This window comes from Rhinolophus sinicus, linkage group LG05 (genome assembly GCF_036562045.2).
Source record: "Rhinolophus sinicus isolate RSC01 linkage group LG05, ASM3656204v1, whole genome shotgun sequence".
In the NCBI taxonomy this organism is placed as follows: domain Eukaryota; kingdom Metazoa; phylum Chordata; class Mammalia; order Chiroptera; family Rhinolophidae; genus Rhinolophus; species Rhinolophus sinicus.
The window spans coordinates 115,308,337-115,334,250 of record NC_133755.1 but is presented as its reverse complement, the minus strand read 5'-3'; the positions used below and the strand labels follow the sequence as shown (position 1 = coordinate 115,334,250).

Sequence of the window (25,914 nt, the reverse complement as noted above, 5' to 3'; positions counted from 1 at the left end):
TGTCTTGTTCTTTTGTTGTTTTCTGTTTTATATACCACATATCAGTGAAATCACATGGTTCTCTGCTTTTTCTGTCTGACTTATTTCGCTTAGCATTTCACAGTCAAAGGCATTTTTTTATCGTTCTACATGTTTGGACTGAGGCCAATTACTAATTACTAATTTTTGAGTAAGGTGTCACAGGTGGGAAGCCAATTTATTTGGCTTTCATAGCAACTCCTATCAATTGAATACTCTAATGAGACTGAGTCCTGCCTTAGGCAGAAGAGAGCACCGTGATTGATAAGTAATGGCCGAAAAGGGATTGGGAGGGGTGTGGATTGGGGTATACACATCTCGTAATTGTTCTTCCCAGACTAATTAATGGAAAAGGGGTCTCAGATTCAGTGGAAGTGTCTGTCCAGCATTGAAAATAAGTGTGTATCCTGTGTTGGAGCATAGCAGGTTATACTCTCCTACGTTCCTCTCTATGGGGTTGAACTCCATTCCTACCAAATCTGCCTCCTTCTCAAACCACATCCTGATCTACAGATATTTAGTTTAATAGAATCTACCCACTGCTGGCCTATTATTCTTCTAGAGCATGAATGCATCTGAAATACAGTTCCAGCCACTTTTAAGCAAACTTATCTCAATGTAAATTTAATCAGGATTTAGTGGTTACCAGAGGGTAAGGGGGCGTGGGGGGTGGGAGATGAGGGTAAGGGGGATCAAATATATGGTGATGGAAGGAGAACTGACTCTGGGTGGTGAACACACAATGGGATTTATAGATGATGTAATACAGAATTGTATACCTGAAATCTATGTAATTTTACTAACAATTGTCACCCCAATAAATTTAAAAAATAAAATTAAAAAAATGAAATATACCAAATATAAATCAGAAATTTCCTAAGGAAAATGTAACTGTTTAAGTCAACAAAATCTGAATCTTGTAGATGCCCTTGCCTTCAATAGTTCACCTTGACAGGTAGGCTCTGCAGCTGAGGACCAGACCTCTGGTCTCTTCAGTCTTGTGGGAAACACCATTGATGATAATGTAGACTTTGCCACATGCTTGTCTGCTTGGCCTGTTCACAAATGCTCTGCTCCTCTGCTCACACCTCCAACTTTCCTCTGAAAAGGGAGAAGCTTTGGTTCCTTTCACCTCTGTGTTATCTTCCCTCGTCTTCTGTTTGTCCCATGTCTTGTCAGCTTCTTTCTGTCCTCTTTCTCCCTCTCACACATTCCCGAGGTTCTATGTGATTCCTTTACACAGTCAATCTTCGGTGAACCTTTCCCCGATCATGTCTTTTAACCCTTCTTTCTGTGGCACAGTTCCTTTCACCCTCTAATTACTGCAAAGTTACTTAGTGCAAAGATAAATACCAAAACAGCATAAATCATCGTTTTTTAAAGCAATGGAACTCAAATGAAACTTTAAAAAAAAGTCTCTTAAAGTGATTTGGTCAGGATTAGTCTTTTCTGGGGGAGGTTTCAGTCAGTCAACTGCTGTTTCTTTGTCCCAAACTGCAAATGACTTTTCTAATTGTTCATGGAATGCAAATAAAATGACAGTTCTTTCCTACCAGATGTGCTGGATAGGCATGAGGGCACAATTATTTTCCTAAACAATATTTTCATCAAGAAACTTACTCAGACTCTTAGAATTACTTCCTGCTTCCAGTTTAATTGAACTGCGAAACATTGCCAGTGGCAGGTTTGTGTCCTGAAGTGCCCTTAGAGGCCTGGAGACTAGGATGTTAGGAGTATTACAAAGAACCTTAAATTGGGTCTGTGGATTTCCAAGGAACACAGACTGTAAATTAAGTAACAGGTCACTTAGATGTCATTTATCCCTTAGAATTTGGGCATAAGCATTAACATCTTCAAATAAGCAAAGTTTAAAATTTCTCTTATGATTTTGAATTAAAAAAATCTTTCAAGGGGTGGCCAGTTAGCTCAGCTGGTTAGAGCGTGGTGCTAATAACACCAAGGTTGCTGGTTCAATCCCTGCATGGGCCACTGTGAGCTGTGCCCTCCTCAAAAAAAAAAAAAAAAAAGAAAAAAGAAAAAAAAGAAACTTTCAAAATAAATAAGCTCTTTAACAATTTTTTGCTAATACTTAATTTCTACATTTCTTGATTTATCAACTTTAGTATCTACTAATCCTCTATTTTGAAAAATGAGGTATGTAGCTCACTATATTACCTTCTCATTTTTCCCCCTCCTTTAAAGTGGAATATCTATATAAATTTATTTAGAATTATTCTGCAAGGTAGATTTGTCTCTTCTCTTCCATTGATCAATTTGTTTATGTCAGTATAGACTCATAATATTTATTTTATACTTTGGATTATACATCAATACCTTTTTTCCCCTCAAATTGCTCTACCTCTGGCTATTGGGAGATCTTTCAGTTGGCTTCTGTGTCTGTTTGACATACCCCATCATTATGGTTTGCCTTCTGTCAATACAGGAGCACACCTTGTATATTTCCTGGTCCAGTTGTAGAATCAGCTATTTCTCCAAGGAGCCTGATTCTTTTTATTGAAAAACTGATATTAGAAACTGGGCCTTAGGTGTTCTTGTTGCTAAAGGAGTCCTGGTTGCTTTTATTGAAAAATGGTATTAGAAACCAAGATCTGGGCTTTCGGTGTTCTTGTTGCTATGGTGATGTCACTGCTTCTATGCCTTCAGCTGACAGAGTTTAAAAATATATATGTGCGTACTAACCGATGTGTACACACACACACACACACACACACACACACACACACATATACACATTTCTATATGTAATCATCTGTATCTATGATAAGAAAAATATTAGTTCTTATTGATGTCTCCAACTCTAACACATTACCACATCGATTGTTAAAGCCTCCTTCCTCCCCGGCTTATCCATAAAGTCCCACTCTAATAGTGAGAAACCTGGCTCCCACTCTCTGCCATCTATTTACCTAATTGTTCAATTCCAGTGTACATGTACAGCAGTATCAGAATTATTAAACTGTACACCCATGGAAATGCCTTTATCAACTAGAATACAATACTGATGTTCAGTTCCTTTTGCCTTTACAGATTCCATTCATTCCCAACGTTACTTAGGTCAGCACCTTTTCCCTCATCCCTTTCAGTGAGGTTGCTTTATACATTTGCAGTACAGTTAGATTATTTTGTCATGTTCTGCATTTCAGCCTGAATTATTCTTGCTGAAAGAGGGATGTTGAAATCTGCAAATATAATAATGGACTTGTTTATTTTTCTTTGCAGTTATATCAGTTTTTGCTTCATGTATTTTAATGCTCAGTTATTACATGCATATATGTTAAAGATATTATGTCTTCTTTGTAAATTGTCATTGTTCAGAAGTCTGCTTTCTCTGAAATTAATATTGCTATTCCAGCTTTATTTTTATTAGGGTAAGCATGGCATATCTTTCTGGAGGTTTTTATGTTTAACCATCTCTGTTTTTATATTTGAAATGCGTTTCTTGTAGACAATATGTAGTTTGGACTTGTTTTTTATCCACTCTGACAGTTACTGTCTTTAACTGGTATAATTTGTTATTTTTTAAATTAAATTAAATTTTGTTATTAGTTTTAGGTGAACAAAACAACATAATGATTAGACATTTACACCCTTCACAAAGTGCTGACCCCACTAAGACTACTACCCCTCTGACATCATACATAGCTATTACAATACTATTGACTATATTCCCTATGCTGTACTTTACATCATGTAAAGTATATGTACTTTATATATATATATATATATATATATATATATATATATATATATATATATATATATATATATATATAAATATATATCATATACATCACTTTTGAGATATATATATATATATATATATCACATATGATATATATATATCACTTTTTAGTTTGCTGTGATCCTACTTGTTTATTTTTTTATTTTGTTGCCCTTGTCCAAGGAGGTATATCGGTAAAAATATTACTAAAGGTAATGTCTGAGAGTTTACTTCCTATATTTTCTTCTAGGGGTTTTATGCTTCCAGGTCTTACATTTAAGTCTTTAATCCATTTTGAGTTTATTCTGTGTATGGCATAAGAAGGTGGTCCAGTTTCATTTTTTTGCATGTATCTGTGCAGTTTTCCCAGCACCATTTATTAAATAGACTGTCTTTACCCCAATGTAAATTCTTGCGTCCTTTGTCATAGATTAAATGACCATATAGGCATGGATTTATTTCTGGGCTTTCTGTTCTATTCCATTGATCTATTTGTTTTTATGCCAGTACCATGCTGTTTTGATTACTATGGCTTTGTAGTATAATTTGATATCAGGTAGCATGATACTGCTAACTTTGTTTCTTCTTTTTCAAGATTGCTGTGGCTATTCAGGGTCCTTTATGGTTCCATATTCATATTAGGATTATTTGTTCTAGTCCTGTGAAACATGCCATTGCTATTTTGATAGGGATTGCATTGAATCTATATATTGCCTTAGTCAGTGTGGACATTTTAACTATATTAATTCTTCTTATCCATGAGCATGGTATATGCTTCCATTTATTCATATCTTCTTTAATTTCTCTCTTCAATGCCTCATAATTTTCTGAGTACAGGTCTTTTACTTCTTTGGTTAAATTTAATCTTAGGTATTTTATTTAATTTTTTTGATGTGATTGTAAATGGGATTGGTTTTTAAATTTCTCTTTCTGATAGTCCATTATTGGTGTATAAAATGCAACTGATTTCTAAATACTGATTTCATATCCTGCTACTTTACTAAATTCATTTATCAGTTCTAATATTTTTTTGGTGGAATCTTTGCAGTTCTGTCTACATAGTATCATTTCATCTGAAAATAATGACAGCTTTACTTCTTCCTTTCCAATTAGGATGCCTTTTATTTCTTTTTCTGTTTGTGCTGTGGCTCGGACTTTTAGTGGTATGTTGAATGAAAGTGGTGAAAGTGGACATCCTTGTCTTCTTCCTCATCTTAAAGAGAATCCTTTTAGCTTTTCGCCATTGAGTACGATGTTAGCTGTGGGTTTGTCATATATGGCCTTTATTATAGTTGAGATATGTTCCCTTTATTCTTACTTTGCTGAGAGTTTTTATCATAAATGGATGCTGGATTTTGTCAAATGCTTTTTCTGCATCTATTGATATGACCGTATATTTTTATTTTTCATTTTGTTTATGTAGTGTATCACATTAATTTATTTGTTGATATTGAACCAATCTTACATTCTAGGAATAAATCCCACTTCATTGTTGTGTATGATTTTTGGAATGTATTGCTGAATTTGGTTTGCTAATATTTTGTTGAGGATTTTTGCATCATCAGGGGTATTGGCCTATGGTTTTCTTTTTTGCAATGTCTTTGGAATCAGGGTAATGGCAGCCTCATAGAATGAGTTTGGGAACTTTCACTCCTCTTGAATTTTTTGTAATAGTTTAAAAAGAATAGGTGTTAATTCTTTAAATTTATGCTAAAATTCGCCTGTGAAGCCATCCATTCCAGGACTTTTGTTTGTTGAGAGCTTGTCGATTACTGATTCGATTTCATTATTTCTAATAGGTCAGTTCAGATTTTCTGTTTTTTCTTGATTCAGCCTTGGAAGAATTCTTGCAATTTATCTATTTCTTCCAGATTGCCCAATTTGTTGGTATATAGTTGCTCATAGTATTTTCTTATTTATTTTTATTTTTATTGTTTGTATTTCTGTGGCGTCTAGTATCACTTCTCTTTCATTTCTGATTTTATTTGTTTGGGTTCTCTTTCTTTTTTCCTTGGTGAGTCTGGTTAAAGGTTTATCAATTTTGTTTATCTTTTCAAAGAACAAGCTCTTGGTTTCATTGATCTTTTGTATTGATATTTTTAGCCTGTATTTTGTTTATTTCCACTCTGATCTTTACTATTTCCTTCCTTCTACGTACTTTGGGCTTTGTTTTCTGTTCTTTTTCCAGTTCCCTTAAGTATAAAGTTAGATTGTTTACTTGAGATTTTTCTTGTTTCTTCCTGCATTGTTATGAATTTCCTCCTGAGGACTGCTTTTACTGTGTCCCATAAATTTGGTTCACTGTGTTTTCATTTTCGTTTGTCTCAAGGTATCTTTCTATTTCTTTCTTGATCTCATTGTTGACTCATTAATTGTTTAGTAGCATGTTATTTAGCCTCCTTGTGGGTTTTTTTTTTTTTTTTTTTTGTAATTGATTTCTAGTTTCATACCATTTTAATTGGGGAAGATGCTTGATATGATTTCAGTCTTTTTGAATGTATTGAGACTTGTTTTGTTGTCTAATACATGGTCTATCTTGGAAAATGTTCCATATGCACTTGAAAAGAGTGCTTGTTCTGCTACTTGATGTGGAATGCTCTAAAAATATCAATTAAATTTATCTGGTCTAGTGTGTCATTTAAGGCCACTGTTTCCTTGTTGATTTTCTGTATGGAAGGTCTGTCCATTCATTTCAATGGGGGTATTAAAGTCCCCTACTATGATTGTGTACTGTTCATCTCTTGGTCAATATTTGTTTTACATAGTTAGGTGCTCCTATGTTGGGTGCATAGATGTTTACTAGGGTTATGTCTTCTTGTTGGATTGATTCCTTTATCATTATGTAATGTCCTTCTTTGTCTCTTATAGTCTTCGTTTTAGTCTTTTTTGTCTGGTGTAAGTATTGCTAGTCCTGCTTTTTCTCATTTTCATTTGTGTGAAATATCTTTTTCTATCCCTTTACTTTCAGTCTCTGTGTGTCTTTCTATCTGAGGTGGATTTCTTATAGATAGTATCTGTATATATAAGTCTTGTTTTCTTATCCATTCAGCTACCCTATGTCTTTTGATTGGAGCATTTAATACATTTACATTTATAGTGATTTTTGATAGTTACATAGTTATTGTCATTTATTATTCAGATTTTTCATCTTCTTTTGTTTGTTTTCTCCTGTCTTCTTCTTAAAGAAGTCCCTTCAACATTTTGTGTAATACTGGCTTGGTGGTAATGAACTTCTTTAGCGTTTTCTTGTCTGGGAAACTTTTTATCTCTCCTTCAATTTTAAATGATAGCCTGTCTAGGTAGAGTAGTCTTGGTCTTGGTTGTGGGCCCTTGCTTTTCATCACTTTGAATATTTCCTGCCACTCCCTTCTAGTCTGCAAAGTTTCTGTTGAGAATTCAGTTGATAGTCTTATAGAAGCTTCCTTGTAAGTAACTAGTTTGCAAACAAAGATTCTTTCATTGTCTTTAACTTTTAGCATTTTAATTGTGATGTGTCTTGGTGTGGGCCTGTTTGGATTCATCTTGTTAGGGACTCTCTGTGCTTCCTGGTGCTTGAATATCCATTTCCTTTGCCAGGCTAGGGAAGTTTTCTATCATTATTTCTTCAAATATGTTTTCAATTTGTTTCCTCTCTTCTCCTTCTGGTACCCCTATGATGTGAATGTTGGTATGTTTGATGATATCCCAGTGACTCCTTAAAATGTCCTCATTTTTGGGATTGTTTTCTTTTTGCTGTTCTGTGTGGGTATTATCTTCAAAATCATTGACTTGATCCTCTGTTTCGTATAATCAGTATTTATTCCTACTATAATGTACTCTTCATTTCTATTATTATACTCTATATTTCTGATTGGTTCTTTTTAATGTTTCCTATCTCCATTTTTATGTTTCACATTTCTTTGTTGAATTTCTCCTTGAGATAATTGAACATCCTTATAACCAGTGTTTTGAACTCTGCATCTGGCAAGTTGCTTGCCTCCATTTCATTTAGTTCTATTTCTGGAGGTTTCTCCTGTTCTTTTATTTGGGACATGTTTCTTTGTCTCCCCATTTTGGCTGCCTCCCTCTTTTTGTTTGTATATATAAGATAGATGTCTCCCTGTCTTAGTAGATTGGCATATTTAGTGGGTGTCCTGTGAGGCTCAGTGGTGTAATCTCCCTCATCACCTGAGCCCGGTGCTGCAGGTGTGTCCCTTTTGTGGGCTCTGTGTGGCCTCCTATTGTAGTTGAGCCTTGGTTGCTGTTTGCACATCAATGGGTGGGATTAGATATAAAGACTGGCAGTGTCTACAGTGGAGGAGTTGTGGTGCAGGCACTGACCCTACAGAGCAGGATTCACTTTAACAGGACTCTGGTGCATTCTCAGCTGCCCTTTGTGTGTGTCATCCTTGGAAGTGGCTGGGTGATACTCCAGGTTGGTCAGAAGTTGGCCAATGGGTTTATCAGCGTTAGGGCTTCCTGGGAGAGGTCCCACTGCAGGCTGAGTTCAGCCTCTGCCTGTGCCCTGCATGGGGCCACCTGGCATGAGCCACAAAGCAATCCACAGCTGGTCACAACCCTCACAGTGCTTGGAGGTGCCTGAAGAGGCCAAGCCATGAACCAAGGCTGCCTGTTGCTAGGGCTGCCCAGCCAGAGGTACAGCACACTCTGATGCTAGATGCTGCTTGTTTGGGTTTTTTGAACCTTTGGGAGGTTTTAGGAAAGTCTGCACCATGAGTCAAGACAGGCTGTTTGTATGGAAACGCCACTAGATTTAGTTTGAGTGTCCCCACAAGTTGGGTGGGGTGGGGTCTCAGAATCACCACGGCAGGGCAAATGGTATTAGCCAGGTTGATGGAAACTCAGATATGGCAGCCTTCTGAGTCTACATGCCAGGAGAGGGGAGGCCTCAACAAAGAAATAGTGGCTTCTGCCCACTCTTCATCCATGAGAAAACTGCCCCTCCAGCCCTTGCCCTGAAGCTGGGCAACTCAGTTCCACCCCCCCCACCCCCCCGTATGTCCCTGGCACCTTTTAAGCTGCTGCCCCAGTGCTGGGGGTCAGAGCAACTCAGTCCATCAGTGAGTAAGTCCATGCGTGGACCCTTTAAGAGGAGTACCTCGGACTGCAGCTGCCCTCCGTCTCACTCAATCCAATATCTGTTGGTTTTCACAATCAGAAGTTATGGAGACTTCTCTTCCTAGCACTGAAACCTTGGGCTGGGGAGCCTGGTGTGGGACTGGGAACTCTTGCTACTCTGGAGGGGGGGGCAGTGAGTTCTGTAGCTGAGATATTCCTTCTGATTTTAAATGGTCACACACAGGTGTGGGACCAGCCTGTTCTGTGTCTCTGCCCCTCCTACCAGTCTCAAGATGGCTTCTTCTGTATGTCTTTAGTTGTAGGGCTTTGATTCAGCAAGATTTCAGGCAATTCTCAATGGAGGTTGTTCTGTAGTTTAGTTATAATTTTGATGTGGTCATGAGAGGAGGTAACCATAGCATTTACCTACTCCACCATCTTGACTGGAAAATTGAAATGTAAATATTTTTGAGTAAAGTTTACTAACATCTTAAAAATCAAAGACTTGGTTTTAATACTGAAGCATTTTTTACATTGTATTAAATAAGGGATAAGTAGGATATTTTGAATACTTGATTATGAATGAAAGCTTCCAAAAAATTTTTTCCTCTTTTTTGCCTTCTATAACTGTTTTTCTCAGAGCTCGTCTTGTTTTCTGTAACTGAAATTGTGTTTTACCTCAAAACTCTCAATCTAGTCAGTTGATTTTACTTCTGTCAGCTACAAGCTTTCTCTCCATTATGTTTCTTCTTTCTGTGCTATGATAATAATCTCACTTCTTTGCTCTAATCAAGTCTAGTCACATTTTCTTCCTTTCTGTAATTTTCAGTTTTCCCTCCCATCCAAGAGCATTTCAGCTGCCTCACAATAGATTAAAAGCACATGTTACCTGAATTTTGAGAGATCTCCTGCAAAAGGACCATTAGAGATCTTAGGTAACCTGTGGAAGTTTTGCAGCTTGTTATTTCTATGCATTAGTTTTTTGCTTAAACAACTAAGTGTCTGTGATTCAGTCAATAAACTATTGTTTTTGGCCATTTGGTTAGAATCACTAATTTATTGGAGAAGTTATGGTCCAAGCTATTGTATAAGTAGGCAAGCATCTGTGTGGCTCTTGGTAATAAATCTTAGATCTCCTTTCTTGTGGTATTGTCTCTGTTACATTTTTATTAAATTCAATTCATCAAATATTTGAACACCTACCATCTATTCAGCTGCATGTTAACTTGAATGTGTGTGTGTGTGTGTGTGCGCGCGCACGTGCATGCGCATGTGCATATGCATGCATGTTAAGTGGAATATTGTGCCTACCCATTAGGAGTGTACCAGTGTGGTTAGGTAGAAAGACATGAGGAAGCAACAAAGAGTGTTCCTGATATCCACTATTCTATTTTTTCTGGTTTTAAAAGATGAAACCCAAATAATATCTTCACTGAATTAAATCTTTTTTCCGTAGGATCTCAAGGTATATTATTGCATGATAAAATGCATTTGACTACTATACAGTATCATAGTGTTTATTCATTGAGTTAGTGAATTTCTTTCAGTACCCTCAAGTTATTTGTATTCACTCTTTTACCTGAGAATTTCCATAAATGAAAACATTGCTCTCAGTATAACGTCTACAATTGAGCATTTACAAGTATCACCAATAGGATTAAAATTTTTCTTTATTTAAATCTTATTTGATAATCACTTACTAATGTCAAGTACTGAAGATAAAGAGTGAAGAAAATACCCTGCCCCTGAGAATTTTATATTCTGATTGGGGAAACTAAACAGATAACAACAAATAAACATGATACTTAAATGTTATAATAATTGGTATTAAAAGTAATGGGAGAGCAAATTCCATGGGATGGCTGCTTAAATTAGAGTAGTGAGGGAAGGCATCTCTAAAGGGATGATACATTTAAGAGGTTCTTCAGGAACAAAAAGGAGATGTTCATATGGAGGGCTGAAGGAAGGGATTACAGTCCCAAGAAGAGCATCTTCCACAACCCTGCAATGCAGCAGGACTTTCTGGGTTTGTGGAAAGAGAAGAGTATGGCAAATGAATGAAGAGCAGACTTGTAGCAGATGAAGTTGGAGCATTAGATAGTAATGAACTATGCTGAATCATGCTGGCTATGCTAGATAGTATAGTTTTTTCTTAAAGAATAATGAGAAAGGCATTAAATTTCTTAAAAGGGAGAAGGATGTGATTTGATTAAATGTTTTAAAAGCATCACTCTGGAGAATGGGTTGGATGGAGGTTGAAAAGTGTGGATGCAGGGAAATCAGTTAATGCATCTGTAAGATGATGATCACCTTAATAAGGGGGCAAAGAAAAGACTGGGAGAAGTGGAAAGGCTTGGGGTATGTTTAGAAGAAGACAAATAGGACCTCTTGAATTGGATGTGGAGGAGAGGAATGAGAATAATGAGAGCTCGAGGATAATATCAATTATTTTAATCCTGATAACCACCTTATGAGGAAAGTGTTATTATTTTCTGCACCTTACAGACAAGGAAACTGAGGCACTGAGAGGCGAAAAGCCTGCCCAAAGTCATACGCTTAGTAAGTGATAGCATGTGGACTGAATTCAGACTGATAATTGTATAGCACATACCAACCACTGTAACGTACTGAGCATCTATCTTACATCTTTCCAAGTGTGATACTTTAAATTTTTCACTTTAACATGTTCTCATTTGTCTTGAATTTGAGACCTAGAATAGCTCCAAACTGTACTTTTTTATTTAAAATAAGTTTGGAGCAATGGTTAAATAACTTAGCTGGCTTCAGAGATTTATTTAAAAATCTCACTTCCGGGATATTTTATGGAGTCCATACAGATTCAGTCTGATATGTACTTAATTTATGTACTGTAGTATGTGGTGAAAAAATCATAGTAATAACAATGACCAGTAAGATACTGAAATTCTTGCTATATCACCAATGAGAGGCTATGTTTGGTTTAGGAGTATTTTATTATTAGCTTTGATTTTATTGTGTTCTTGGGTTTTGAAAATTGATAGTCAATTCGTATAGTCTTTATCAACACAGTTTAATCCTATTATCACAATCCCTCAGGAAGCCAAGAATAAGTGGACATTAACTTTTATACTTTCAAGAAAACAATAAGAATTTTTAAATGAAAGCAAATAGGATGGACTCTCTTCCCAGAAGAACAAAAAAACTTATAATTTAGTGTGTTTAGTGTGTTAATGTTCCCTCCACCCCACCCCCACCCCCACTACTGCTAGCCTTTATAAGAAGATGGTTTCATCAGGACTTTGTTGACAAGAGACCAATGAATTCCACCAAATTAAGGTAATTTGTAATGAAAAAAATCTGCTTACGAGTCAGTGGGGGTGGGGGGGGTTTTGATTATACATATAACTTCCTTTATTTCTTGTAATTTGAAATATATATGATAAACTAAGGCTAGATATTTATAGCACTATATGATGTAGTTAAGATACAAGTGTTTTATTGGATGAAAGCATTGAGGGGTGGGTAGAGAGGTTGATTCTCAAAGGAGGCCAGATGGGTTTTATTTTTAAAAGTGAAAACAAAATTTAAGAATAGAAAATTTATATATTTTTGTCTCTGGCCAATATCAAGCAGACACCACAATTTCAAGGGCATTATATATGGAGAAATGTTATAATTCTATTTTCTTTCTAGACACTGGGTATGTCTTATTATTCATATTCTTATGTTTCATTTTTCAAGTAAACCTCTGGAAATCCTTTCGTGATAAATTTAAAATGATAAGCAAATAATTTCAGTGGAATAAAACACATACTTTTCCTGAAAAATAAGTTACATTTGCTGGGAAACTTATGCCATGATTCCATATTTAAAAGTCTTTTAATTCAAGACACCCTACAGCCCTTCCTTTATTATATTTGCTTGTTTAGAAATATGGCTTCTAATAGTGAATACCTGAATGTAAATTGTTAGAGAAATATGTTTACAATTTTTTTTAATCCAAATGCAAACATAGTTCCTCAAACATAAATCTCTATTTAATTTAGTGACATAGTAGTCTAACGAAACCATTTGTTGTTTACTTCACTGAGTGGATAAAACAATAAATAAATGTTTCCCCACATGATCACAAGATTTAGTGAATACTTCAGTACATTTAGTATTATTGATTTTACTATGTAGGCTTTTATTCCTAATCTTTCCTCATAGCCAAAATGTATTTAATAAAACTAGCTGATGGAGGAAAGATTTATCTATATGTCTAATATTTGTTTTTCAGTGTTTGAACCTTTAATCCATCATATTTATTTTTCAGATTTAGATTATAAAATCATATATGAATTTATTTTTGGCTTATACACCATTAACGTTGCAAGTAATACAAACTCCCTGAATCTTCAAAACTAGTAGAACTTCTCAGTCAAACTGTACAAGTACACATTAGTTACCAATTATTTACAATGCCACTTGCATTTTATGATACTGTTATTGACAGGTTAGTAAAGCAGATGTTTGTGGCTGTTCTTCCTCCCTCCAGTACTAGTACAGCCACAATGGAGCATTGCCAATGCAGATGAGGTATTTGTAGAAAGGAATAATTTCACCAAGAGTCTGTACCCATAACCTTGGCCTTTACATAGTAAAGCAATATGATATGAGCAGTTATTACTTAACATTTTTAAATCATTCTTGGAAGAGTGTGAGGAAATAGACAAATGTTGGTCTTAAAGATAGTGATAATATACAACATTGTAAGAAGTATACAGAATATAGAAACAAAATGCTGATCCAAAGCTTGTGGTTTAAGGATGTATATATTTGACACGAAATATATATTTACCATAAGTAATATAGACGAAGAGAAGACATTCTTAATATATAATCAGCTCCTATGACTACTCTTAGTTAAACATCCCAGTAGAACCATGAATGAATGAAAAAATAAATAGATACAATGAAAATTTTAACAACAGTAGTTGTAATACATAAGGTTAATAACATAATGTGCTTTATTTGGCAAATAAAACCATCAGGGTTTAAAACGATGACAATATTGGCAAAGGCACAGTGTCATGGGCACCCCCCTCATCTCTTGTCATTGGGAGTATGATTTGGGACAAATATTTTGTTTGTAGGAATGGTACCCCCAGTAAGCAGCACAGTGCCTGGCAGAATCCACGTTCAGTATGAATTTGTTGAATAAATTAACTTTTATACAAACCTTTTTGGCAAAAATATTTAAAAACCTTGAAATTTCATCGTATTTTCCATTAATTCCAGTTTTTAGGAATCTATTTGATGAAGAAAAAAATTTGTATAATTTTTAGAAACTAAGTTGTTGGTATTACTAATTGTTCTTTCTCAAACAGAAATGTAGGAGAAAGCAAAGGCCAAAGGCCAAAGATTATAATTCTCAGTGGATGCACACCATTTGGTAAAGTTGCAGAATAAAATTTGTGAAAACATGGACAGTGAGTTACGGTGTTGATGTGTGTATTACAACTTAGGGAAAGAAATTCAATTTTCTACAGCAAGTATATTCTAAAAAGTACAATTTGCTATAACAAACATGTAGTAAGTAAATTCAGTTCCTTACCAGGTTTACAGCATTCGTAGTCACAAGAACAATAATTGTATTTCATAGGTGATGAGAAAGAATCTTTGTAGTATTTAACATCTTTTTTGCCTTTCACAGGAAACCAGCTAGACAAATTCAATTTCCTGATGACAAGTTACAGAACATGTGTAGATTTATTGTAAATAGGCCCTCCAACCCAAGCTGATGCTAATGCTTTCTTCTTGGCACCTTCATGGTATCTGGTTTATAAAATTCTTCAACCTTCTTTCTATCAACAACTAAATGGATTGCCTAGCCCAATGTTTTATGTTCCCAAATGTGTTTACTGTTAAAATTTCTTGCTAATACTCCAGTGACTTATGTCTTATGGTTTCAAGTGAAGTTGTGAACAAGGCAGAATCAAAATATGAACTTATGGTTTTATAATTCCACAATATGAAGCATAAATTAAGATTTATGTACAAAGATATTTATAAGCATAATAAAAATGTAATTAAAAAATCAAAATAGAAAAATGATTAAATAAAATGTGATAAATTCATGATGGAATGCTCTGAGGGCATTAAGATGGTGTTTATATTTAAAGACATGAAGACATGCAATGATATAATGTTATATGAATAAAATAGTATACAAAATTGTATATAAAATGATCTCATTTTTTGTTATATGTGCATGTAAAATAGGATGCTAATACGAATTACTAAGAGTGATTATCTTAGGAGCAGTGTAAATATGGAAAATCTTTATTTTTTTTTTTTTTACTTTTTGTGTATTCCAAACTGTCTACAATGAGAGTATAGTACTTTTAGAATTGTAATTTTATTGATGTTCTTTAAGTCTTCACTATAATGAGTTTATCTTAGGTATATAAATTAGGACAGACCAAGAACTAAAGATGTGAAATAGGAGACCTAAAGTAAATGTGAACAACAATGATTTTTTGTTAAAATTGAACATATAATACAAAAAGGTTTATATATTTGTAACAATCACTACATCATAACATTTCTTGATAATAAAGAGATGTCTGGAATTGCTATAAAAGATCGTTTATATCTATTTATATAACAATCTTCTCCATTTGCCTCCAAAATTTGGCACTGCATCTAAGGCACTGCACTGAGTTCACCTCACTCACCGTTTGATAATGTAATGAACTCTAACATTGGACTGTAGCCAAGATGTATAGGCTTTCTAAGTCTAAGTATGAATCTGTAAATGAAGAATGATAACATTTACATCAACTGGCATTCTTTTATACACAGAAAGTGTACAAATCACAGTGTTTGGGTTAAGAAGGGGGAGAACAGAATTTTAAAAAAATCTCAGCCTGTCTCAAGAAAAAAAAAAGTCTCATGGGGAAGACATGCTTACAAGCAGAATGAAACACAAGTCATAACAGAAATGTTACAGAAGCAATACATTTCTTGTGTGGGAGCATTTGACCATCCAGGAGAATCTTTTACTTGGATTCAGAAAGTAAATAAGGGAAGAAAGGAAAGGTATGGGCAAGAGTTTGAAGCTGTGACACTCATGGCAACTTGAGAAAGATGATAATAGAAATACGTAATAATAAACTTTTTGCAGTGCTTATCTTGTGTGAGGTACTCTTTTAGCATTTTACATACACTAATATATGCAGAGGGAGATGAGGCGGAATGGTAGGGGGTGCTAGGAAACAAACCCTGTGCTCCAGATGAAGAGTGTTGTTACCTGTAGGAGGGGAGTGGCATGGAGGCAGCTGAGTAACATTGGGAAGTCAAAGATCCCACATTCACATATCATAAACTATTATGATATTTATACACCCTTTATAAACCATGTGGTCCTGGACAAGTCTTCTACCCTCTCAGAGTCGTAATATATGGCCCTTTAAAATAAGTATAATGATACTGACAGGACGATGAACATTACCCATTCAATAATTATAAAACTGCTTTGAAAATTATACAATGCTATGCAGACTTTAAGCATTGTTATTATTGCTATGATGATCCAACCTTTGTTTTAATAAAATTATCCTAGGGCCAGATTAAATGATGGATAGGAGAAGTGAGAGAACAGCAGCAAGGTCCAATGTGGAGGTTGCTTTTATAGTCCAGTGTAAGAGAATAAAGGTCTAGGAAAGCAGAATACAGAGAAGAGAAAAGAGGAAAGAACAGAACTTGAAAGAACATGTGATACACCAGGTGGGGGGAGGAGGAGGAAGAAAAGAAAAAGGATAAAGAGGTTCAGGACCCCTCGAGGCAGAAGAGGCAAGAGTCTCACCAAGGTGCATAAGGTTAATATTTTCAAATGCTTCTGATAAAGCCGAATAGGGAAAGAGTCAATGCTGTTAGAATTGAAAATGATATTACTCATGAGTTAAGAAGTTTCAGTAAAATCATGTAGATAGAAACTAGATTAGGAGTTAAGGTGAAAAATGAACAATAAAGGAATTAAGGCAGAATTACTCCTGTGAGTGTTCACCAGAGTGAAGATGAGCAAGGTAGAAAGGCAGAGCTGAGGAACACTTTATTTAGAATTGGAAATTGTTTAGTGGTTACCAAAGGGGAGGATACAGGGGGGTGATAGAGGAGGGTAAATGGGGTCAAATACATGGTGATGGAAGGAGAACTGACTCTGGGTGGTGAACACACAATATGAGATACGTTATAGATGATGTATTACAGAATCGTACACTTGAAACATATATAATTTTACTAACCAATGTCACCCCAATAAATTTAATAATAAAAAAAGAATTTGAGAGCCATTAGCATATTTGTAGATGAAGAAAGAAGCCAATAAGAGTGGAGGTAATAAAAAAAAGAAGTTAAGAGGAATTTTCTGGGAGTCAAGTGGGATGAAAAGTAACAGGTTAGACGCCAGCCTTGGAAAGGAGCGAGGTCATTTCTTCTTTTAATAAGGGAAAGGAGAACATTGATAAAGGTCTGAAGACATTTTTAGGTAAAAAGAGAAAGTCTGAGAGGTCTTGTAGCAGAGAGCCTTTGTCATCTCAGTGCAGTTACTATTAATAGAGCCATAGGCTGAGTAAAGGGAAAGAACTTGGAAAAACCAAGGAGTGATGCTTTAGGGTCAATTAGAGATAGCTAGGAAGGTTATCATAACAAAAATCAATGGAATAAAACAAGAAAGATATTTTGAAAATTAAGGCAGAATTTGAAAATTATGAATAGAAGGTATATTTGTTAATGTTTCTAGATCTTTCCCATAATAGCCTTTACCAGAGTTCTTGTTATCATCCTGAAACATAAAATGCCAAGTACTCTAATAACCAACTGTTTATCAGGAGTCTGCTGGCCTTTAGTTTATCTGTGGTTTCCAAATTACCTTATTTATTGATGTGTTGTCCATCTCTAGCTGTGTATTATGCCAACCCCAGTGCCAGGCATTTTTATTGGTTGGGTTTCTGAATGTTTTCAGGATAACATTGTGGAAATCTATAGCTTGTCAGGCAGATTGGAAGTACCTCTGTGAAATCTGTGTTCTTTTTCTAAAGTCAAAATCCCCTCTTTTCGAGGCAAGCACCCATATTTTCAATTTGTTTCTCAATTCATTATCCAAAAGAGAAGTGGCAAATTGCCACACAAAGGAAGCTACAATGTAAATTATTAGTTAAAATATTCCCTGTTGTCTGAATTTTATGTTACATTTTGGTTTTCATACTCTTGCTCTTGGGGCAATTGGAAGCATTGCTGATTTGCTGTATCATTTTGTATGCTGCCAACACAGATGGTATGCAATCTCTCTCTCTAATTTGGCCAATAATCCTGTTTCTCACAGATCCTTCACATGTCAGTCACTCAAGGTTAGGGATATGAATTTTGCCTACTTCTTCAACCAAATATCTTCTTAACCCCTCGAAGATACATTCCCTGTAGTTTTCGAAACAAAAATTTTATTTTATAGAGATGTTGATCTCTCTTTCTGAGATGACATTCTCTATACTTTCTGCATGGAAAACTTCTGTATATGCGTAGCCTTCAAATCATGGTTCAAATATCTTCTCCTCTGTATTTTCCTTCTGATTTTCGACCTCTAACCACCCTAATCAAAGATGATTTTTCTTTTCTTTGAACTGATCATTTTATGTGCTCTAGTTTAGCACTTCCGGAACTACACTGCAGTTATTTGTTTAATATTTGAATCCTCAATAGGCAGTGAGATTTTTGAGAGCAAAGATGGCATTTTACACATCTTTGAATCTCTAATGTTTATCACTTGGTGGATACTCTGTTAGTATGTCTTTTAATTGAATGAAGGCTATAGCCTTCCCTTAAGCATGTTCTACAGGAAATAGGTCCTACAAATTTTCCATGAAAAAAAGGTTTTGTGGTCTCGAATAAGTTTGTGAGACACTAAAGACTCTGAGAAATCTTACAGATATATCTTAATTTTAATTAACCAAGTATCTCCCAAACTTTCAATCAGGTAATCACCTATTAACATCCCAGACAACTAGACCACAGGTTAGTGAACATTTTCTATGAAGGGTCAGATAATGACTGTTTTAGCCTTTGCAGGCCACGCAGCCTCTGATGCAACCACTTAACTCTGTTCTTATAGCAGAATTGCCTGGGAAAAGCAGAAACATACAATCCATAAACAAATGAGCATGGATGTGTTCCAATAAAACTGCATTTACAAAAACAGGATTTGGCTCTCAGGTTGTGGATTGCCAACCTCTGAATTAGAGTTTTAAGGACACATGTTGGAGAGTACTGAGTTAGCTTTGAGACACATAAATGGCAAAGTCAGTCTTAACCAAATTTGAAGTTTCTAACTTAAAACGTAGCATTTGAGAGTTCTGAAAAATTCTTCCTCTTAACAGTAATAGACAGAGGGTGCCAAAAAATAATGTATACACATTTTAAGATAACATCTCTTAAAATGTGTATATAGTTTTTGGCACCCCCAGTATTTCAGCCAGCACCTATTTTTTGAGCTTGTACTTCATTGTTCTATAAAATTACGTTGTTCAGCCAACTAAGTGCTTATCAAGGCTGAGCACAGGTCCTATTTCCAGTGAGATTAATTTTCTTAGAACTTTCCACTTGGAGGCTATGTTACCATTCTTCCTAAGGTGGAAACTGAAAATCTCTATGAACAGACTAAGGCTAATGTTCTAAGCAGATTTCAGGATGCTTTTCTCCCTTCTCAGTAATGCATACCCGATATCAGGAAGTTTTGTAGATATTGCCTTTGGTGAAGCCTTCACACATTGCAATGATTTCAATTTCTGGTAAAGCAAGATGAAAAGAAGGCCTGGTGCAGAGAAGGATGTTGGGTAGGTGCAGCAGTTTTGTCAAACCAAAGCACACAGTGCTATGTCTGCAAGGTAAAGCACTGAGCGCATTTGTCTGGAAGGAAGGTCTCCAGTCAGAGCACATATCAAATTAATTTGCCCAAACTAAAATGAGTTATTCAATTATATTTACCAATTTGTGCCCCTGCTTGCCAGCTAAATCAGTTTTGCTTGAATATATGTCCTTTAAATATTCATGATCAGTTATTCAGGCTCAGGGAACATTATTAAGTTGAGGCTACGTAGTGTCTTTAATCTGTACATCAGTGGTATAAATCAATATCTCTCTTACTCTAAATACTTTTCCAGCTCTCCTGTTGATTTTTTAAATTTAAGCTACATCTTTGTTACACTGAGCTTCTCAAAATTAAATGTAATATTATAGGCTTAGATAAAGGCGGGCCATAATTTTGTGGGCTTCTTATATGCTATTTGTTTATTTGGGCCCCAAACAGCTATGGCCTTTTCAACATTGCCATAGCTCATTGCACATTTATCTAATTTGATGTTCCAAACCACCTCTGAATCTCTTTCCCATGATTGATTTTCAGGTCTCTCCATGCTTTAAAATTTAGCATATGCACTGCTGAGGGGAACTCAAATATCTTGTTTCCAAATTTTGTGATCCCTGTCTAATATTTGTAGTTTTAAACAGTTACCTGATTTGAATCAGTTTTTGCCTGAAATGCTAACTTTTCTCAGGGCTGGCGTATGTCTTTCCATTGACAGTATTTATTATCCCTCTTCAGATTAATCCATCAATTCCCCATCCTGGGACCTACTTGTGGGCAGAGGTGGATCACAGACCAGATTTTAAGCTCCTCTGCAGCCATCAGGACGAAGACAAGAGCAGAGTACAAGAGGAAGTCTAATCTGCCCTTGCAATGCAGTGGTATCACCCCTTGTGACAATGTGATTGTATCTCAGGTGCTGACTAATCAATCATATTTTTCCTTTTTCTCTTATGAGTGTTGACGGTTCAAAACTTTTCATGTCAGCACTCTGTCATCTCCTCATTGGGGTGGGAGTGGAGGGCTCAGCTTCTCCTTTATAGAAAGTGAGTAAAGAGAGATGAGTGATTTCCCTCTAACGACAAAGTATGTTTTCATCTAGATATCTTGCCTGGCACTTCTGTGATTCTCTAATAGTCTTCTGAGGTTAGTTTCTAGACTTGGGTCCCAAAGCCTTCCCATTGCATGTTCACCCAAAGCAGCAGTGTGAGGTGGTGAGCGTACCCTGTATCGCTCCACACGATGGGCTCAGGCACTTAATTTTCTGGGCTTCAGTTTTTCATTTGTAACATGACCTCCAACTTTCTATCTGCAACTATAGAACAATTGCTCCCCTTACTTTATTTTCTCCCTTCTTGATAAATGTCATATTTGCCACAATTACCCCCTACTCTAGACTCTTGACTAAATGCCTTTTATCATCATGACTTAACCTGCCATTTTCATGCTCTACCACTGATTTCCAGTTTCAGCATAGTACCTCCAGGTCAGCATAGTACGGCCCCAAAAATGCCCCCCGTCCTGGGCCTACGTCTTCCTAGTGGAAAAAAGAGAACCAAGGTGGACAACCAACTTTCCCATCCATAAAATTAGGGTCCAATTAAGAAAGAAAGTGAAACGGGACTTGGATAATATCAGACTCTTCCACACCACAAAAAAATTTGATTTACTTCTGATTTTAATATTTAATATGTAAGATGAAAATGTTAATATAATGACCGTTCCCACCTTGAGATACTGTTGGGTGTCAGTTATTGGGTGTCCAAATGTACTTCAGGGGAGTAATAAAATGTATGGTTTATTTCCATTAATTATAATGAAGACTATTCTGATTGTCTTTACTGTTTTTTTTCAGTTTATGATGAAGAATACAGCTATAAAACAAACAAACAAAATCTCTTAAGTTGGTCTCTTGCACAGAAGACACCGAATTTTTTCCCTATAAGTTTTGTTTAATAGAGAAAGGAATCCAATAACCTTAGCTCATAAACATTCATTTCTTATTTTTCTCACTGTGTCTCATATTTGTTCCCCAAGCTTGGGCTCTGTGAGTACTTTGTTTTGACATGAGTGGATAATGTTTAATATGGAAACATCCACCAGAAGAGCATTACCCTTGTGCAGAACCAAGAAAAATCTCACCCCACAGCAAAATGCTGAAAATATACCGTTTTCTACCCTTGTCCCATCTGACACAGCCTAAAAATATAGGCTGCAAAGCACAGGAAACAGAGATTTACTTCTATGCAAATATCTTATATGCAACTTATTTCCATAAATTTAAACTTCCCAAATACTTAAAATATAACAAAACTTTAGAAAGCAAAAATCCTTGGCTCACCGTTTCCCTTTAATGTACTCTTATTGTAATGGAAATCAGTGGTAGAGCATGGTATTTTCCATTTAACAGTAGTAGTAACATATTCTGTGATAAAATTCAGGGAAGTGTTTTTAGCATAATCGTTTATTTGTATTCTCTACATATCATTTATGCCTAAAAACTTACTTATTATAAACAAGTATTTAAACATGGAAGGATATATTAATTTATGAGAAATAGATAAAAATAGAATTGGTGTTGCATTCTATCATTAATTTTTCAAGTTTTTATTTAGTTCCTACTATGTGTGTGAAGCTGTGCTAGGGTTGATGGGAGAAATAATGATGACATAGACATAGAGCCTTCCATTCAAATTGATGGTCCAATTGGAAATTCGAACAGGTGGAGTGAGGATGGGCAAGCAAAATCCAGTGAGTCTACACTGTAAGTGCACACAGCACTGTTTGACAAACTGATGGGCATGCTGGGAGTCTGTTTTAATAGGGACTGTAGGCTTTTTGGAAATGAGCTAATTTTATGAGAGAGACAGACTAACCTAGTGATGAGTCCTTAGTTGTCTGATGGGGGGAGAAAGTTTCAGTGTAACATAGATTCGTTTCTGGCTCAGACCACCATGGACTCATTTATTTCCATAGATAAGCCGTATGTAGACACCATACGTGGTACTTTTAGGTAAAGTATTGGGGCCTTAGAACTAATTTGGTGGCCTTGTATCTAATATAAAAGGGGCTTAAAGTGTAATATAAAAGGGGCTTAAAGAATTCTCTCTCAGTTGGACATGAAATATCAGGCAGCAGGTACTTCAAGGATCCCGAAGTGCATTCAGATGGTAATTAGGGGCAAGCAGAATAGCAGTGATATAAAGGAGGAATGTCATACATTAGGACTAGCAAGGAGGTGTTACGTGGTAGGCGACTAGGTTTGTCACCCTGGCATACTCAAACAGTTGTGGTGGTGGTAGTGGTGATCGTCAGATGCAAAACTTTATTTTGGGGGGGAGCAAGTGTGTGTTTGCAGAAATTTGTAAATATCCTAAAAGGCGCATGTACAGATTGCTATGGAATTCCCAGTGAATGGAGATAGTACTACTAGCTAGGAAGGGCAATAAAAATCTCATGAAGAATATATTAGAACAGGTCCTGAGTAATATGTGGAATTTGCATATTCCGAGATGGAAGTGCTTCAGTATGTAGAGGAAAAATCAAGCAATTTGGTTCTGGTGTAAAAGGGGAGAGGTGGGAGAACGTGCCAAAGAGTTTATTTTAGGTGAGGTTATAAAAAGGATGGAATTGTTAATTTGGTCAAATGATCCAGAAAGAAGAGGAAAAGGACTAAAAGGAAAGTATTAGATTTGTTATGAACAAGAGAAAGGAGAACTGGTGAGAGTATTAAAGATTGAAGCTTGGTTGGTGAAAAATAATAGACAATGGATTTTTGAACAAAAATTTAATTGATTTTACTTATTATCAGTCCAAATAGTTACTTCTTGAATGTCCTGACAAAATATACACATTGTGGCTAAGTGGCAACTGTAAATCAGGGCAAGGATTTAGGCCTCAACACCAATGTTCTTCCATCTCGATGACATGATTTCTTTAAATGCAGTGGTGTATTAGATTCTTGTCGTTCAATAATCCTTTCCCACTCTATCCAAATAGTAAGGTGACTTTTTAGTGTCTACCACTTAGTGTCTATCTTTAAAGATGACCTTGTAAACTTAATTTAATATGGTTTTAAAGGCAGCCACTAGAGGGCATCACCTTTTTTTTTTTTTTTTTTAATATAGGGGAGCTATAACTTGAAAATATTGTCTTGTTAACCTAAATAATACTTTTTGAAGAGGACCTAATCTACCCTGTTTCTCCGAAAATAATACCTAGCCAGACAATCAGCTCTAATGCATCTTTTGGAGCAAAAATTAATATAAGACCCAGTATTATATATCATATTACATTATATCATATCATATCATATCATATCATATATCATATCATATCATATCATATCATATCATATCATATCATATTACATTATATTATAGACCAGGTCTTATATTATAGTAAAATAAGACCGGGTTTTATATTAATTTTTGCTCCAAAAGATGCGTTAGAGCTGATTGTCCGGCTAGGTCTTATTTTCAGGGAAACAGGGTAGTATACTTGTTTACACTAACAAGATTCAAGTTCTAATCTTAGGTTTTTCGCTATCTTGCTTGCCTTTGAATTTAGTTTTCCAGTGTCTCTGATTCCTTTACTATTAAATATATGCTGCTCCCCACCCCAGAAAATATAAATTCCATAAAATGGTTTACATACTTAATTTTTATCGATTATCTGTTTTATTCTAAAAAAATGATTTATCTTCCCTCCTTCTCTTCCAACACACACACGTATGAGTGTGTGTGCCTGTGCATAAACGGAGTAAAAAACTGAGGTGCTTATAAATGAAATACAATGTAGTACCTTATTAATGTGGAACTTTCATCTTGCACATAAATGATTGCTTTGGCTGCCTTTCTTTAAAAGTTACATCACTTTAGGCCCTCACTCCAGCCATTTCAATATTCCATTTCTCCCAACTAATATGCAACCAATCCTAATACACAGCTTCCCAATGACAAATGAGAATTACAAATATGAGTCTAGAAATCTAAAGACAACTCTTTCATGTTTTTTTTTTTTAGAGATAAAAGCTTCTCTATTAATTTTTTTTTAATTGGGGAAGGGGAACAGGACTTTATTGGGGAACAGTGTGTACTTCCAGGACTTTTTTCCAAGTCAAGCTGTTTTCCTTTCAGTCTTAGTTGTGGAGGGCGCAGCTCAGCTCCAGGTCCAGTTGCCATTGCTAGTTGCAGGGGGCGCAGCTCACCATCCCTTGCTGGAGTTGAGGAATTGAACTGGCAACCTTGTGGTTGAGAGCCCACTGGCCCATGTGGGAATCGAACCAGCAGCCTTCGGAGTTAGGAGCACGGAGCTCTAACTGCTTGAACCACTGGTCTGGCCCTTCTCTATTAATTTTTGACACTGAAAGCAAAATATTACCTTATTAATTTAGGTGGAATCCAGAAAGAATAGAAAGCTTGGGCATATATTTCAAAATCTTTCCAGTTCTACTATTGACTTTTGCTTAACATTGGACTTTTCCAACGATGAAAAAAATAGGCCCAAGTGTTAGCAGGGTCAGATAGAACAATCAGCTCTGACTAAGGCCTGGAGTAGGTAAATGCTGTCATAATAACCGAGATCCTGACATCACCTTTCTTGGATAATGTGATCTCCTGTGCTTTGCTGAACTATTCCTCCGGCCACAATAAGGAACTTTCAGCCCTCCTCTCTATATAGGATTCTGTCATGTGTTTACATCTAATGTATGTGGCAATATACTGCTCAAGCCTCCAGCTGCAGATGGAAAAGAGTGATATATTCTAGGTTTGAAAAATAGAGAGTGGTATTTGGATTGCTAGATCCAGCTTTGTTTCCTTTCAGGTAATTTTTGAAATAAATCAATTATTTGAGGGTACCTAACTTGAGGGTACCATACTTGTTCAAAAGGAAAAGTAGTATAATTTTAGTGAATTTGACTATTGAACTTCTGCTTCCATTCATTTCCTCCTACAATAATCTTATTAAAATATGTACCATTTTATACTGAAAATTACATTTTTGTGTTTTAATCGGAGGCTTTTACTCCCTAACCAGTTCAGCTGAAAAACAAATAGTTTGGTTCTAATTTTCTATATTCTAAAATGTTTTATTTATCAGCTACATTGCAGTTCTAGAAAATGCCTTTTTCTAAACAAGGTTATATGTGGGGATAGGGTTTATTGGGGGTCATATTGAGGTTTCCTCAGACCAACCAACATGTCACCTTTACTTG

At 35.7% G+C, this 25,914-nt stretch overlaps 1 long non-coding RNA gene across 1 annotated transcript in view; it reads left to right on the top strand.

The window, feature by feature from the left end:
* LOC141571880 (uncharacterized) overlaps positions 1 to 25,914 on the top strand; it is a 170,029-nt gene that overhangs the window by 31,902 nt on the left and 112,213 nt on the right. The window contains exon 5 of the long non-coding RNA XR_012496932.1: positions 20,436 to 20,613. This is a non-coding gene — a long non-coding RNA (uncharacterized LOC141571880). The remainder of the gene's footprint in view (positions 1 to 20,435; positions 20,614 to 25,914) is intronic.